Here is a 6,413-nt window from a genome sequence, read left to right on the forward strand (position 1 = left end):
AGTGTTGTGTTTTGGAAGTGAAGTCAGATGGGACGTTGGAGCATGTGCACGAGCTGAGGAGACCTGTACAGTTCATCTGCCCTGTTCTTTGCTTCCCTGTCCCTATGTAGACCCTTTTCCTTTTGGTCCTTCCTTACTCCTCAGCAAGCTGAAGGTAGAAAATGTTGGTAGCATGTGTGCTGCCACGAAGAGAAGCTCTTCCCATCAGCAGCCCGAGGTGATCTCTGAAAATGGTTCGCTATTCACTTGACCCAGAAAACCCCATGACATCACTTAAATGGAGAAAGTCAAATCCTCGTGTTCCCTTTAAGAATACCCAAGAAACTGCCCAGGCCATCCTGGATATTCATTTGTGAAAAGTCATCAAGTCTATGAAAGATGGCACCTACAGAAACAGTGTGTTTCTGTTCCGCAAATAAATGGTGGAGCCTTGCTCATGCCAAACAGTGGGGGCTGGGTATGCGGTCAGGAGCCCAAAAAAGAGTACTAAATTTTTGCTGCATGTGCTTAAAAATGTCAAGTGTAATGCTGACCTTAAGGGTTTAGCTGTAGATTTTTCTGGTCAGGGAGCACATCCAAGCGAACAAAGCCCCCGACCTTATAGAGCTCATGGGCAGACAAACCCCTAACGTGAGCTCTCCTTGCCACATTGAGATGACCCTTACTGAAAATGAGCAGGTTCTTCCCAAAGTAGGAGAGGAGGTTGCACAGGAGAAAAAGCTATCCCAGAAGAAACTGAAGAAACAGAGACTTATGACTGAGAATGAATTCAGCATAAAATAAATGCAAATAAAAGTAAAGACATAGGGTGCCTGGGTGGCTCAGTCTTTAGACGTCTGCCTTCGGCTCAGGTCATGATCCCGGGGTCCTGGGATCGAGCCCCGCATCGGGCCCCTGTTCATCGGGAAGGCTGTTTCTCCCTCTCCCGCTCCCCCTGCTTGTGCTCTGTCTCTCTGTCAAATAAATAAATAAAATCTTTGAGAGACACAGAGAGAGAGGGAACACAAGCAGGGGGAGTGGAAGAGGGAGAAGCAGGTTTCCAGTGGAGCAGGGAGCCCGATGCGGGGCTCGATCACCAGGACCCGGGATCATGACCTGAGCCAAAGGCAGACGTTTAACGACTGAGCCACCCAGGCGTCCAAAATCTTAAAAAAAAAAAAAAGACAAGACAAGACATAAAAAAAAAAGCAGAAATAAAACTGAGTTAGTTTTGTGCAGTGTTTCCACTGTTCTTGTAACAATGAAGTACATATGCATATATGAGCTATGGAATATTAATTGCATAATTTTCGTGAGTCCACATACGTGGTAAATGCTCTCATTTGAAACTGACAGTAATGTAAAGCTGAACAGTAAAATTCACGCTAGTATTTAAATTAAAAATTTTTTTCTTACTTAGAACAACATTAAGTAGCAAATAAAAAACACCATGATGTTGGGAGGGGGTGGGGGGCTGGGCTAACAGGGTGATGGGCATTAAGGAGGGCACGTGATGTAATGAGCACCGGGTGTTTTATAAGACTGATGAATCACTGACCTCTATCTCTGAAAGTAATAGTATACTACATATTAATTAAATTGAATTTAAATAAAAAAATTTATTTATTTATTTTTAAGATTTTATTTATTTGACAGAGAGAGCACAAGCAGAGGGAGAGAGAGGGAGAAGCAGGCTCCCTGCTGAGCAAGGAGCCCCATGTGGGACTCGATCCCAGGACCCTGAGATCATGACCTGGGCCGAGGGCAGCTGCTTAACCGACTGAGCCACCCAGGCGCCCCTTAAATTAAAAATTTTAAAAAACACAGCACGATGACTTGAGAGAGAGACTATGGAAGAAAGGAGAGCTTTATAGTTTAGTATCTTTAATGACTTTTTTTTTTTTAACTTTTTCAACAAGGAGCCCCCCATTTTCATTTTCTCTGGACTCTGCAAGTGTAACTGACCCAGGGGGCCAGGTCTCTTAAGTTAAGGCAGGCTTAGGTCTTCACTTTGGTCACATTCTATTGGCCAAAGTAAATCACAAGGCCAGTTCAGAGTCAAGGGGGTGGGGGAGGGAAACAGACACTGAGGGGTTTTTTTTTGTTTTTTTTTTTTTAGTTTAAGTAATGTCTACTCCCGGCATGGAGCTCAAACGCACAGCAGTGAGATCCAGAGTCACATGTTCCACCGACTGAGCCTGCCAATCAGGCACCCCCAGACTCCAAGTCTTGAAGGAAGCATTTGATACAGCGATGAGAGGAACTGTTGGTGGTCATCTTTGAGGGCAGTATTCAACAACCATTGGTCAAAACTTCTCTCCTCCTCAGGCTTCTGATCTGTAATACAGGAATAATTCTGTTTACTTCCCAGGGTCATTTGAGAATAAAAGCATATTGTGGTTGCAATTCTCGGAACATGGCGGACAGCACATTCAGGATTGGCTGCTCCCCTTTAACCTTGCTTTTTTAAATGCTTACCTATTTGCTATCTCATTCCATCCATCCATCCATTCATTCAGTATCTCTTGAGCCCTATGACCCAGGTACTGCCCTAGATGCAGAGAATACAACAGACAAAAGTCCCTGTCCCCACGGAGTTTACATTTTGATAAGAGAGACAGGCAAAAGTTATCCTCAACTATGTGGTGTTCGGATGGTGAGCGATGCTAAGAAGAAAAAGCCAGAGAAGGGGCTAGAGAGTGCTGAGGAGGGGCTGCACTGTGTGGCCAGGTCCTCTGAGTCAATCCTGAAGGCAGAGCCATGAGGATATTCCGGGCAGAGGGAAGGGCCAGCGCAAAGGCTCGGGGAGAGGGGATGGCCGGGGTGTTTGGGGAAGAGTCAGGGGCCCGGGGTGCCTGGAGCTGAGAGCCACAGGCGAGAGAGGGCAGCTCTTCGCGAGCCACTGGCAGGATTTTGCCTTTTACTGTGGAGGAGATAAAAACACAGGGGCAGGTTTGGAGGAGGGGTTAGTGGTTGCAGTGGGGAGCAAAGAAGGGGGCGGGAGGCCAGTGAGATGGTGGCCTGGCCAAGGGTGGCCATGGTGGAGGTGGGAGAAGTGGCCGGATTCTGAATGGTTTCTTGGAGGTCAGCAGGCAGGATTTACCCATCAGCTCTCAGTAAATCAATCTGGTATGGAACGCAGGTATTATTAAGTTCTCATTTTATAGAAGAGGACATCTGGGTGATTTGCGCAATGCCATACAGCTTCCAAGTGGTGTCCCTGGGCAGGCAGGAAGGCTATGGGATCTGTCTGAGGCTGACTCGTGATGGGATGTGGGTGGTCTGCATGTGGCTGTGTCTATGACATGCCTTCTCTGGGTCATCTTTTTTTTAAAGAGAGAAAGAGAGCACATTAGGGCATGAGAGGGGGGCGGGGCAGAAGGAGAGGGAGAGAGAGAATTTTATTTATTTATTTATTCATGAGAGACAGAGAGAGAGAGAGGCAGAGGGAGAAGCAGGCTCCCCACTGAGCAGGGAGCCTGATGTGGGACTTGATCCCAGGACCCTGGGATCATGACCTGAGCCGAAGGCAAACGCTTAACCATCTGAGCCACCCAGGCGCCAGAGAGAGAGAATTTTAAAGATTTTATTTATTTACTTGACAGAGAGGGAGAGTTAGAGCAGGAACACAAGCAGGGGGAGTGGGAGAGGGAGAGGCAGGCTTCCTGCCGAGCAGGGAGCCTGACACGGGACTCGATCTCACGACCCTGGGATCATGACCTGAGCCGAAGAGTCGATCTCTTAACCAACTGAGCCACCCAGGCGCCCCTCTCTGAGTCTTACTTGTCCCCTGATCTCCATCTGTGACCAACTTCCACCTTCTCTCCTCTTTCCCCTCCTGTCTTGTAGACACAAATTCGTCCTGCCCCCCAGGCCCATTTCCAAAGGGCCTATGTACTTCCGGTGCCCAGGGGAACCAAGCTGTGTCAATGAGAGTGTTTAAGTTTGTGCGTGACTCCTGTCATGCTCCCGTGCCTTAGGTGAGTGTGCATGTCCCCCGTGTCTGAGTGTTACTTTGGCCATGTGAGGGTGTCCATGCATGTCCCTAGTTCTGAGAACCTGCGTGTGTGGGGGCTTCAGGACCCGAGTGTGTGTGTGAGCCTGTGCGGTGTGCCTGTGTGTGCAAATGCGTGAGTGCATGGAGGTGTTCTCTCTCCCCTCCACCCACTCAGATTTGCTCCCATCCTAAAGCACGCAGGCCAAGCCTACCTCTTCCCCTTTCCGATTCCTGACCTTCCACTGCCCCATCCGTCAGAACCACACAGGCTAGCCTCCCGTCCTTCGCTGGTGGTCCGGCTGGTTTAGAGGGGAATCCATTTCCTAGACTGCAGGGCAAGGTGGGCCTGCGGGCACACCCCACCCTTGGTCAACCTTCAGCTACATCTCTTGAGGTCAATGGCCCCTCCCTCCGCCTCCCCTGCGGGTTTCTTTAACGGAGGGAGGGACACTGACCTCAGAAGGGTCTGGCAGGCGGGTCTGGTGGCCTCCAGCAGGCTGAGGCAGGTGGGCCAGAAAGTGGTTGCACCCCGGGCTTCCTTCCTCCCTGAGGGTGGCCAGGAGACTCTCCAGGCGGCAGGCTGGAAGTCCACACCACATTGTCTCAGTGAGCTCCCAGGGGCCCGTTGTCGGGGCCTTGGGGCCCCAGACACTTGTCCCCACTTAGGGAGGCCTGTGGGTCCCCGGGCAGCTTGGCCCCACTCTTTGCCTCCTTCCCCCGCTCCCCCTCTAGGAGGCCTCAGGCCTCCTCCCCAGCTCTAGCCCCAGAGCATTCCATGTGCTCCTTCTGGTCTAAACCCTTTTCCTTCTCTGTCCCCTTCTTCTCCAGACATTGGTTCCTCTGAGAACCCGTTGGCCTCTCCTACAGGTACCAGAGGATCCTTTTTCTTTAATTCACTGGACATTGGACCCTTGCTTGGAGCAAGGTGAGGAGGTGCCTGGAGGCATGGGGTCACTTCAGTCCATCCTCCAGGTCAGCCTGCCCTTCCCTCAGCCCTGACCAGGCACACTCGAGCCTCAGGGCCTTTGTTCTAGTCCTTTCCTCTGTCTGGAATGTTCTTCCCCAGACCCTGCTTGGCTTCTCCCTCTCCAAGCGTTTGTCAACCTATCATCTTGCCAATGGAGCCTACTTGGTCTGCCCAATTTAATACTGTGGCCTGACTGCATGCACACACCCCTCGCACCCTCCTGCCCATCTCCTGGCCCTGGCTCCGCCTCCCTGATGTCTCATTACATCCACCATCTCCTTACATACAACAGAGTGTGTTCTGTCTACTGTGTCGTCCCTCTGAGAGCGTTGGCCCCAGGAGGGCAGGGATCTCTCTGGCACTCTCCAATATTTCCCAGGTGCCTGGAACCGTGTGGGGCCATTTGAGCTGCTCCAGAGACATTTGTTGTGGTTGTTGGCACGGCTGCTGAGAGAAGAGAGAACCTGTGGGAGAAATGGCTGTTCCTTCCCCTGGCCTGTGGTCAGAGGGCTGGACTCTGTGCCCACCTGGCGGGGGAGGTCCGGCTCCCTCTACCCCATCCGCCTTCCTGGGGCGGGGGGCGGACACCGGGCCAGGGAGCCACACCCCCCGTGCTGGCCCCGCACATGCATGTTGGCATACACCTGCGCACCCGGCCTCTGTGGCCCCACCACCCACCACCTGCTGACGTGGCTGTGGTTTTGAGGCCCCAGAGGTGCAGATTAGAGACAGAGTGTCCTGTTTTCTGCGGCTGCAGAGGCAGGTGGGGGTGGCGGACGGGCTCCCCTGCAAACAAGCACACGCAAAGGCCCCTTGGCCTCCCCTTCTTATACGCCCATGCACACGCAGTTACGCACACACAGACAGACAGCCGGGTGGCCCAGCAGACATGCTGCTCTTAGGTCTCAGCACAGGAGCTGTGCCCCTGTCTGTACCAGGCCCCGCCGCAGCTGGGGAGAGGGGACAGAGGAAGAGGCTGCGAGCTCCCTCCCCTGCACTGGAGCTGCCACCTTCAGTGCTTCATGCCCACCCAGCGTGGCCACATAGCTACATTCGCCAGTTCTTTCCTCTGGGGGAAGCAGTGCCCTCTTTTGCCTTCTCCTGTCAAAACCACATCCCCGGAGGAGGGGGCCTGCATTCAGCCCTTGGTGGGATGTCGCTCCTGCGCTCCATGGCGCCCATGGTGGCTGGCTGGACTGCCACGCAACCCCCCCCCCCGCCCCGCCCCAGGTGCCTGCCAGGTCCAGCCTGACCCCCTGTGCCCGTGCCTTCGCTGCTCCAGGAATCCCCGCTTGGAGGGGAGATGAGTGTGGCCCCCGGAACCAGGCCTCCTGGGTTGAATGTCAGCTCTGCATGACCTTAGGCAAGTCACTTCACCTCTCTGTGACCCAGTTTCCTCCCTGGCAGAGCTGTTGTAAAGAAGAAATAGGTTCATATATGCCAAGTGCTTAGCCCAGCATGTGCTGTGCA

The 6,413-nt window shown here is 52.7% G+C and overlaps 1 long non-coding RNA gene across 1 annotated transcript; it reads right to left on the reverse strand.

Moving 5' to 3' along the window:
- Positions 1–2,187: 2,187 nt before the first annotated feature.
- On the reverse strand, positions 2,188–6,139 carry LOC113938063. Its single transcript, XR_003524805.1, has 3 exons — positions 5,227–6,139; positions 4,432–4,556; positions 2,188–2,316 (listed from the first exon to the last, which is right to left on the reverse strand). It is a non-coding gene; the product is annotated as an uncharacterized LOC113938063 (long non-coding RNA).
- Positions 6,140–6,413: the final 274 nt, after the last annotated feature.

The sequence above is a fragment of the Zalophus californianus genome, chromosome 8, assembly GCF_009762305.2.
Source record: "Zalophus californianus isolate mZalCal1 chromosome 8, mZalCal1.pri.v2, whole genome shotgun sequence".
NCBI lineage: Eukaryota > Metazoa > Chordata > Mammalia > Carnivora > Otariidae > Zalophus > Zalophus californianus.